General features: G+C 42.9%; 1 long non-coding RNA gene across 2 annotated transcripts in view; it reads right to left on the bottom strand.

Annotated features, from left to right (window-relative positions):
- Positions 1-11,096, bottom strand: part of LOC105488245 (uncharacterized) — a 108,334-nt gene that overhangs the window by 11,926 nt on the left and 85,312 nt on the right. For both annotated transcript variants that reach the window (XR_011606713.1, XR_003019523.2), the window contains exon 4: positions 2,290-2,420. This is a non-coding gene — a long non-coding RNA (uncharacterized lncRNA). The remainder of the gene's footprint in view (positions 1-2,289; positions 2,421-11,096) is intronic.

Raw genomic sequence — 11,096 nt, 5'->3', positions numbered from 1 at the left:
AACAAAGACTTGTCATGCTTTAAAAAAATCTGTAAGGCATTCTGCCTCCTGTAGCTAATCGCCAGCTCTGAGGCCATGTCAAGAGTGGAGTATCATGGAAAAGACCATTGAACTTTGTGTCCCCATGCCTTTAAGAAACCATTTTTTCCCTTTCTAAAGCAAATTAAATATGCCATCAGTGAAGCCTAATTTAATAACCCTTTGAAAATGAAGCTCTGGCCCTCATTAAAGTGAAAGCCACTCATTACCTTGTCTGTCATCATCTGGGGAAGTGTCCTGTGACCTACCATATCCTGATTCACCCCAAAGCCTACAATCAAAGCCATCTTGTGCTATTATTCTTCCAAACTCTTTCTTCTTCAAATACTATTGCATTTATAAAATCTTGAGTAAAATGACTTTGATCTAGTATCCCAATATAGAAAAACATCATTAATTTAGGTGTCATTAATTCATACAATGTGGAAATCTGAGCTTTAAAGTGAACTGCATTTGCTTTTCTACTTTGTAGTTTTCTAAAAGCCTAATGCTTGCAGTTACATGAACTCGTTTCTTTTCTATCAAGTTCTGCTGGCACTTATTCCCAACTTTCCTTCAGATTGGCCCCTCTTATCTCCCTCTTTATAGTTTCCTCAATAGTTCTGGCCACAATTGTGGTTCAGTTGCCCCAGGCTCTAATTTTTCCAGGCCTGAATCAAGTCTACATAGAACAGTTGGGTGATTTGCAGAAAGACCACATTTGCTCCTCACGCATCTCTGGGACCCTCCACTCTCTGGTATCTACAGGTTGAAGTCTAATCCATCCCCTTTTCCAGGTTTTCAAGACCCTTTATATTTCATACATGCTCCTCTTCTCTATACCCCTAACTCTTCACTATTATCCTTACTTGAACTCTACTCAAAACATATTCACCATCATACTTTCCCAAGATGACTTACTTTTTCTCATCCTGCATATCTGCTCATGTTGTTCCTTTTGACTAAAATGTTTCTTCTCTCCCACCTCTGGGAGACTGCTATTCGTGTTCTGGCTGGCCTCTGTTCATATTCAGGGCAAACTCAGAACTGAACCATAAAATCCTCTAGGAAGATTTGCCTGACCTCTTAGTCCTGAAGAGGAAAGGTTCCTTTGTGTTCTCATGGTGTCTCATACTTCCCTGTTGTTGACCAATCACTCTGAACTATTACTGCCTATTAATTTGTCTATATCCCTTATGAGACCATGAGCCTACGAGATTGGAATCACCCAGGTATCCTCAGAAAAATATCTGGTGCATGCAGGTTCTCAGTCAACATTATAAGAATAAACAAACAAACAATTGAAGATAAGCATGTTGATGATGAACACTGCATGCAAGGAAACCACAGCTCAGTTTTAGTGATTTTAGTGATTTAACCCAACCAATTTATATTTTCCCTTCACACCATACTTGATCCATCTCGGTGTCTCCAACTGCACCAGAATAGTGCCTTGGGCACACTAGGTGCTCAATGTGTTTGGATGAATAATAGTGTGGGCCATGCTGGCTCTGGCTATGACCAGGTGGTTTTCTAGGGAACGGAACCCAGTGTGGCCAGGAAGCCGGCAGAGGGAGAGCTCAGTAGTCCCAGTGATCTAAAAGTGAGTCCCACCACGTCCGTTTTTGTCCTCTCCTCTGTAGTCACCTCGAGAAGGATTGGGAGGAAGTAAAAACAGCTGGGTGATCCCATTAACAACCAATAACCTAGGAATGCTGCTGAATTCGTTTGAAACTGAACTAGCAGTAACTCCCTATGGGTCCATTAACCTGCAGCCGAAATTAGATTATGTAGAAATAACATTAAATAAAGAGCCACAGTGCTCAGTTAATTGAGGGGCAAACTTGTAAATTATAAGATCATTCTCTTTGAAAGGCAGACTATTCCATCACCTCAAGACCCTTGGGAGCACTCACAAGTGTCCAGTTTGGGGTTCATTTTAGAGAAAACACATTTTCTGTAGAGGCACTTTAGAAATCTATTTGTTGTAGAAACAGTTTGAAATGAACAAAAAACATTACAAGCTTTGGAGTGAAACCGAGGTGAGGTAGATTTAAATCTTAGCTCTATTACACATTAGCTCTGTGACCTTAGGGAAGAGACTTAATTTCCCTGAGCCCCAACAGCCTTGCCTCTTAACTGGGGGCGATGGTGGTAATAATACGTATCTCCCAGTCTTGTGACGGAGGCAGGCACATCTAAATATCATTGCAATACAAGGAGAGAACACATTGAGGGATGGTGTTATGGAAGCAACAAGGAGAACCTCACCTGACCGAGAGAGCGAAGAATGGTGCCTCAAAGAGATGCCAGCTGAGCTGAATCCTAGAGCATGAGCAGGTGCAACTGGATTAAGGGTGGGCCACTAGTACTTGCCTTGGAGACCGTCTAGGTTTTGATCACTAAGAATACAAAGAGATGGAGGTCAATTTACGAATCAGAACTCCTTGAGGGTGGGGAGTTTATCCTGTGTGACTGAAGAAAGAGCGTTAATAATGTGCTCACACTGAGGGACAAGTGTGAATAACTATGGCTGGTTTTCAGACTGCCTTGACTTAGTTTTGCACACATTTGAGTCCAGAAGAGACTCACTAGGTCTCGGCATAGTGGAACCAGGGTCTCCTGGTTATTGAATGCCCCTCAGAGATCTGTCTCTCTAAACAAACACTGTACAAATTTGTAAAGAATAACACTGAAAAAGTGCAGTAGCAGTCCTGTGGCCAGGTGCGGTGGCTCACTCCTGTAATCCCAGTACTTTGGGAGGCCGAGGCGGGCGGATCACCTGAGGTCAGGAGTTCGAGATCAGCCTGGCCAACATGGTGAAACACTGTCTCTAATAAAAAAACAAAACTTAGCCAGGTGTGGTGACAGGTGCCTGTAATTCCAGCTACTTGGGAGGCTGAGGCTCGATAGTTGCTTGAACCCAGGAGGCGGAGGCTGCAGTGAGCCAAGATCATGCCATTGTACTCCAGCCTGGGTGACAAGATCAAAACTCTATCTCCAAAAAAAAAAAAAAAAAAAAAAAAGGAAATGAGCCAAACTATTGGTCTGGAGGAAGGTTGCCCAGCTACATGAGAAACAAAAGTTGCAGCTCTCTGGGCTCCGGCCTCTGGAACTGCGATCATGTCCATCGCCACTTCAGGACAGCAACTGGCTCAAGACAGCTGCCTGTCCTTACTGGTGGTCACTTCTACAGCCAAGTGCTCCCAGTCTCTTCAATCATAGGACTTGATTTGGAAACCCGTCACCTCCCTGCCTGCCCTGCTCTGGCTGTCAGGTTATCAGGGCTCCTCTCTCCTCTCTGGCATAGCCCAGAACTGAGTACAGCGGACCAACAGGTGAGACTGGCCCAGAAGAGCATGGGGTATCCCGTGTTTCCAATGGGATGCCGTGCCCCTCTTCATGGTGTCTAACTTTGTAGTTCCCCCAGGACTTCACTCACACTCTGAGTACATAGAGGACCAGAAGGGGAAGTGGCATGTTTTAGTGGAAAAGACAGCTGTGGCTCAGAAAATCCATTTAACCTTGGGTAAGGCACTTGACCGTTCTCAGCCTCAGCCTCCTAACTTTTACTTACCTGTGAAATAAGAGTTGTTGTGGGAATTAAATGACAGAGAGCATGAAAAAACTTGACCTTACCTAATGCACTGGATCAGCTCAAGAAATGGCAGGCTTCTTTCCCTCTTCTCCTTCCTTTCCTGCCTCCCTTCCTCCCACTCCTTCCTTCCTTCCTGTCTTCCTCCAGCCATGTCTCCCTCCCTCCCTCCCTTCCTTCTCTCCCCCAAGCCTCCATATTTATTTCCTTCCTACTAAAATTTTCTTCCACCTTCCCTCTCATCCAGGCCTCAATGAGGCCTGAGGACAGCTCTCAGTGGTCACTCTCTTGGGCTTGAAATGGAACAGATCTTGTTGCATCTCTTTTGGATAGCGCCAGTTCCTGCTGGGTACAGAACATTGTCTTCTTTTCTCCCTGCCTCAGGCAGATGGCAGGGAGTGTTGTGTGTTCCCACAAAGGAGCATGCTGTCCCCGCTCCCGAGTTTCTCAGCGAGCCCTGTCATGGAAGGCGTCCAGGAGAAAGAATGTGGAACTCCGCACCTGCTTTCTCAGGAGCATCCATGACCCTCCGAATCACACCGTTGAGAGATGCCACAGGAAGGGCCCCATGTTTGAATGGTCTGTGCACTGGGGACCAAAACCCTGACCCTGAGGACAAGCCCGTGGTGGGTGAGAAGTCCTGGATGTTGCACTCTGTGTTTCAGCTGACAGGGGTGGCGGGACTGATTGTCATTATCCCTACTTTACAGGCAAAAGCTGAAGCTCACACGGGCTTAGCAATTTTCCCCAAATTACACAGTAGTTAGGAGATAGACACAGGTTGCATGCCTGGTCTTGGGAATCCAAGTTCAATGCTCTTTCATTATGATGTTTTGCCTCTGTATATTAAAAAAAATACATGAATTTTCAACTGAATGTAGGTAAATAACCCAAGAATTTAATTATATTTTTCCTTCTGGTTCTGGCTTTGACTTAACTTCTACCTGAGAATCAACCTCTACCTACAACAACTGTTTCTTCTTTTCTGACATTCTATATTCTTTTTTTTTTTTTTTTGAGACTGGGTCTCACCGTGTCACCCAGGCTGGAGTGCAATGGCTCACTGCAACCTCTGCCTGCTGGGCTCAAGTGATCCTCCCACCTCAGTGTCCCAAGTAACTGGGACTACAGGCATGCACCACCATGTCTGGTTAATTTTTTTCTTTTTGGGTAGAGATGGGGTTTCACTATGTTTCCCAGGCTGGTCTTAAACTCCTAGGATGAAGCAGTCCTCCTGCCTCAGCCTCCCAAAATGCTGAGATTATAGGCACAAGCCATCATACCCAGTCATATTCTACATCTTTGCTGGGGCTGCACTATGGACCCATTATTTATGCAAAATCTGGCAGTCATCCTGAACTCTTGCTACTCCTAACCCGCACCCCACTACCCAACCAACGCTCTCCTTGCCACATACAATCAATGCCAGGACCCGTACCTTTGACTTAACAAATACCTCTTGCATCTGCCCCTCCTCCCTGTACCAACTGCGCCCCCATCCACTGCTCTGCCCCAGGCTCTTCCTCAGCCAGTAAAGTGCAATGACCTCGAACTGTTTGCCTTTTTGAGGTGTTTCCGTAAATCTATGCTCCATGCATTGGTGGGAAGACCTTTCAACACCACAATGGATATGTTCAATGGCCACTCAGTTCCTCAAGGAAGCAACTGTTTATGAGAAAAATGTTTCTGAGCCAGGCATGGTGCCACAATCTTTGCACACAATAACTCTAAGTCACAAAGTAACTCTACAAAGGAAGCTTTGTTATCCCATTTTCACAGCTGGAAAGTAGCAGAGCTAGACCTCCAACACAGATCTGTCTGACTGCACAACAGTGCTCTCTTCATACCCCACACAGCCTCCCAGATAAAATCTTGTCTCCTTAGTATCAGTTGCAGCCCCAGCCTCCTGCCTCCAGACACCCCTCATGCCCTGCTCTCCAGACACATTCCCCCTTCCTGAAGTTCACTCATCTCCCCACAGGGTTTTGTGTTCCATGGCTCCATTTGTGTTCTTCCCTCTGCCTGGGATGCCTTCCTCTGTCCAACTGTCCCTCCAAGCACCACTCAGCCGCAAGGCTAAGGTTAGAACCCAAGATTATGTCACTCCAATCTCTTCTCCTTTCCACTGTGGAGCCCTGCGTCCCACATGGACAATTTTCACTTCATTCTAGGTTACGATGCTGTAATTGGCATGGACCAGGATGGAGAAATGCCGCCGGGGAATGCTTCAGTTGGTAGTTAATATAAAGGGATAGGTCTCTGTTGGCTTCTTGTGGAAAATTATTTCAAGAGTTGATTTTTAAATGTAAAGGAAACAGGACTTTATTCCCTGGTCAGACTAATTACTGCACTCCTGAGTCATACTGATGAGATGGCTTCAGAAAACCAACAGTTCTCTCACTGAGCCACAGGTCAAGGGGTTCTGGGTGTTTTCACAGAAGGTTATTGCTTTCAAGGGGGTTATTGATGGGCTAGAGTGTGCGGTTTCTTGAGGAATAAAACTATCACAATTAATCTGTTGAGAACTTCTATGTGGGGAGGGGTGTTATTTCTCAGCGGTGAATGACTCAAAGTAAAACAGAGTATTTGTGGTACATGTGCTCTGTGCTGTCAGGCTCATCAATACCAAGTTTGAAGACAAAAAATAAAAGAAAATAAACAGGAGAAAAGAAGGATTTTTTAAAAAGTTATTAAGGATGAAAGTGCTGGCTGCTGACCTAGGCCTCTGTGAATTTAGAACCCAAGATGATCCCAGCTGTGTGATGGGGCAGGACCCTGAGTGTGGGAGCTGGGCTCTGTCCCTCACTCGTGGGTAGATTATGAGATCTATATGGAGTCAGGGGACTTGAAGCTGGGTAGGGTCTGCAGCTGAGCTACTGGGAACTTTCTGGTGTCTGTTAGCCTCCCTGGGACCCACATTCATTTTCTGTAAAATGAGGGAATTGAGCCAATTCACTGTCTTCCTAACAATCACTGTTTTCTTGTAATCACACACCACAGTTCTCTTAAAGCTTTTCTTTCCAGTTTATTTAAATCAACCCTGTTTTAAGACTTTGTCATTTATGAAAGAATAATATCCATAAAATCATGGCTTTGATTTGCTAATTACATATTTCCTAACTCACACTGTGTCAGTCAGAGGGTCCTTGGTTGAAAACAATTGAAAATCTTCCAGCCATCTTAAGCAGAGGGAGATCTTACTGGAGAGATTCTCAGGGCTCAGGTAACTTTAGGAGGCTAGAAGATCAGGCTTGAAGACAGTAGGGATTGAAGTTGTCCTGGTTGACCAGACAGCAAAATCACTGCAGTGGTCCCGTAGCATGAGCACTCTGGTCTTTGCAAAGCACCACTGCCACACCACTGTCACCGCAATGAATGTGGCTGTCAGACACCCATGTCACCATGTCATCTATCTGCTCAGAATTCAAAATCATGGGGACAGTGTCTGGTTGGCCAACCTCAAGTCACTCTTGCACCCTGCCTATCTTGTGACAGGTGTGAGGAGGATGAAAATCTGGTCCATTTGACTTCCATAGATGGCCAACAATCCTCAGGAGGACACAAAATGGGAGATTCTCCAATAGGGAGAACAAGGTGATAATGGGAGACAGATTGAATGGTGGCTAGTAAAAAAGTGAAAATAAAGAAAAAACTCCCCAAAACAAAAAATAGGTATTTATTGCACTCATTAAAATAAACACACAATTATGAAAATAAAAAGTTTATCTGTGTACCATAACATCATAAACTTATGTATCAACCCCATATACCACTGTGTAGGAAGCACTGACCCATTGATCTCAAAGGATCCTACAGCTTTGACCTTTATTGTACACTAGTGAATACTTCCATTTTGGAAAGTATAGACTCATTTGTATCTTTCTGTAAAACACTGACTTTGGCTCTTTTTGTTTGATTTGCTTGGTAGCTATTCTTTACCTGATGCTTCAGAACCTGTATAGAGTCATTCTTTTACTGTTTTAGGTTGACCATCCACTTCCACTTTATTTTTGATGTGTTCAGAATATCATGCACCCACACATCTTTGCATTTTACTAGGATAAGTAGCAAGCAGTTGAAAAAAAGAAGAACCTGAACCTTTCAAATGACCTTGATATCCTGCCATCTTTGGATCACAGTGTAGCTTTCTAGAATTCTCCAGGCCAAGTGAGGGAGTGTAAGTTCCCAATGTTCAAGATATAATCTTACACAAGAGTTCTAGAGACAACATGTTCTGCATAGGGCATCAGAAACATCCAACTAAGTCAAAGTTCATTCCACTCTTCCTAAATATGTATTTGGCACTTCCTATTAAACTACCCTAAACCTCATCAAATAAATGTTAGTTTTGGAAGAAATATTAGCAATAATCCTGTTCATTTGTATTGATAATGCAAGTGAGACTTCCAAGAGAAGGGTACACTGGACCTAGAATATTTTGGAATCCCTTCTGAAACCCATTATGGAAGTTCTAGTTCAAATAACAAATTACCTTCTTCTCTAACAGATCCCATTTCTCCTGCCAGGGAAAACCATTCCACAGTTACCTGATACTTTATACAGAAACATGAAATAAGATTCTTTCTGTAGATGGAATTCTGGCTCCACAGAAATTAAAGGCATCTAAATGCATAGTTCCTTATCCATAAATGATAAGTAATCCCCATGCTTGTGTATAAGCATAGCATAAACACATACACATGGTGAAGGGAGAAAATAAATGGCTCCAAATATTTGGATGTTTTGTTACAGAAGTTCATATTAAAGGTGAAAATCCAAAGTATGGTTGGGAAGAGAAAGATTAGCAGCTGATCTGTTAACTATCCTTTTTAAGCTGGATAATTTCAAGGAGAGATGATGAAGAAGAATGAGAAGGAGAGTAGGAAGAAGGAGGAGGAAGAAGAAAAAGAAGAAGAAAAAAGGAAAGAAAGAAAGAAGAAAGAAAAAGAGAGACAGAAAGAAAGAAGAAAGAAAAAGAGACACAGAAAGAAAGAAGAAAGAAAAAGAGAGAAAGAAAGAAGAAAGAAAAAGAGAGACAGAAAGAAGAAAGAAAAAGAGAGAAAGAAAGAAGAAAGAAAAAGAGAGACAGAAAGAAAGAAAAAAAGAGAGAAAGAAGACAGAAAAAGAGAGGAAGAGAAAGAAGAAAGAAAGAAAAAGAAGAAAGAAGGAAAGAAAGAAAAAGAAAGAAGAAAGAAAGAAAGACAGAGGAAGAGGAAGCAAAAGAGGAGGAGGAATAAGAAGAGAAAGAAGAGAAGCAGGAGGAAGAGGAGAAGGAGAAATTAGGGGAAAAAAAGGAGTTATCCTGGTCAAATATGGAAATATTCTATTCAAATTTCTGATGGTTTTTACTGATAGAATGATAATAAGAGAGTCCTTATTAATAGAATTCTTTCAGCAGGATATACTTAATCAATTGGTGTGGTAAACAAACCTGAAATTTATAGATTTCTGGGGCATGGCCTGCTAGAAAGTGTCAGTTTGGGGTATTTAATTATCAGAGTATAAAATGGATTTATTTCAGGCTTAAAAGTTCCCCTTGGGTCAGTGATGAACAATATGCATCACTTGGAAGCCCCATGTGTTGTACATCAGGGCACATTCTGATGTGATGCAAAAGGGCCCAAGATGCAGCACTGGTGGTCCAAGACTTCTCGTGCTTGATCTGCATGTTGCATAAAAGCAGAATAGCTTTTTTGTACTATTAGTAAAGTTTGATACTGAATAAGATTTCTAATTCTTATGAGTCTGATTTGATAATTCAACACTTTGTGCAATCCTTTTTTTTTTTTTTTTTTTTTTGAGACAGAATTTCACTCTTGTTGCCCAGGCTGGAGTGCAATGGTGTGATCTCGGCTCACTGCGACTTCTGCCTCCCAGGTTCAAGCGATTCTCCTACCTCAGCCTCCTGAGTAGCTGGGATTACAGGTGCTCGCTACCACGCCCAGTTAATTTTGTATTTTTAGTACAGCTGGGGTTTCACGATGTTGGTCAGGCTGGTCTCGAACTCCTGACCTCAGGTGATCCGCCTGCCTCGGCCTCCTAAAGTGCTGGGATTACAGGTGTTAGCCACCGCGCCCAACCTCTTTGTGCAATCTTAATAGCAAATGTGGTAGAAGGCAAACATGGTCACAAACTCTTGCCCTTCCTTGATTTCTTTGTCCCTTTTCCCCCACCATATCTTCTCTTCTACCTCTGGGCTCAGCCACATGGCTTGCCTGGGATGTTAGCCATTGTGACACAAGAGAGAACTGAAAAGCACTGTGCAATAGCGATTATTTTCTCTTGCTGCTGTTGGAACCCTGTAACATGTTAACGAAGCTTGACTAACTGGTTGGAGGATGAGAGACCATATGGACAAGAGACAAGTACCTTAACTGAGGCCCCTCTAGACCACCAGCCCTGACAGCTGGTGGAGTCCCAAGAAAAAGGGACTTACTGGTCAATGTGCTAGAAGCCAATACTATGACACCAGATTCTGAGAAAAGAAAAGCTTTTTATTGCAAGTTGACTAACAAGGAGATAGGAATCCAGTTCTAATTGGTCTTCTTGTGCTGGCTTAAAGTCTGTAATTTGATGAGGAAAGGTTTAGGAGGTGGATTCTGAGATTAGTAGGTGATTGGTGGAAGGAAAGAGGAGGTATGGAAAGTCCTTGGGCATGAGCAGATTCTCATGGGTTATGTGCAGATTCGGGGGGAGTTAGTATGAAACATGTGGTGGAATTTCAGGTTGGGATGTCAGCAAGCTTGTTCTGTGCAGACTTCAGCTGGCTACATTGGTTCTAACTGATTTCAGCTAATTTTGTTATCTTACAGGAGGAGGGAGTTTCAGCATTTCGGCAAGTTGTTTCTTTTTCTTTATTTCTTTCTTTTCTTTTTTTTTTTTTGTTTAATCTGCCATCCTCTAAACTCAAGAATTTTTGTTACTTACTGGTTTCTTTAACTCTTTGGGGCATGGTTTAAATGGGACATGACAGATGTATGAGTGAGTCAGCCCAGCCCAACTGCTGCCCTACAGAATCATGAGCTAAATAAATGGTTGCTTTAAGCTATTACATTTTGGGAGTGTTTTGTTACAAAGAAAAAGCCAACTGATATAGTATATTTAAAATCCACTGTGGCCAGATTCTATCCTTCTCACAACCCTCCCACTCCTCCTGCTTGTTCCTCCTCTTTCTATTTGGGGTCAGGGCTCACAAACTGGTGTCTAAGTGTCGGCCACTGTGTCCCATCAAAAAATAATGTTTGAGCCAAGATTCACTGCAAAGACCATACTTGTTGATTATGCTCAGTGTATATCTGATTTTTCAGAGCTCCTGCCATACTAACTGCTGAATATTTTCAGCATCAGCTCTGGTCCTGTGAACAAGTTTTGTTTTATTCACAAAGTATAAATCAGAAGATTTTCCATGGAAATCTGGATTTATGGCTTCTCTAAAAAAGGGAATAGGGAAGGTCTGGGAATGTTGGACTAGGATTGGGCAGGA

Source organism: Macaca nemestrina, chromosome 8 (genome assembly GCF_043159975.1).
Source record: "Macaca nemestrina isolate mMacNem1 chromosome 8, mMacNem.hap1, whole genome shotgun sequence".
In the NCBI taxonomy this organism is placed as follows: domain Eukaryota; kingdom Metazoa; phylum Chordata; class Mammalia; order Primates; family Cercopithecidae; genus Macaca; species Macaca nemestrina.
This window is presented reverse-complemented; position numbering and strand designations above follow the sequence as displayed.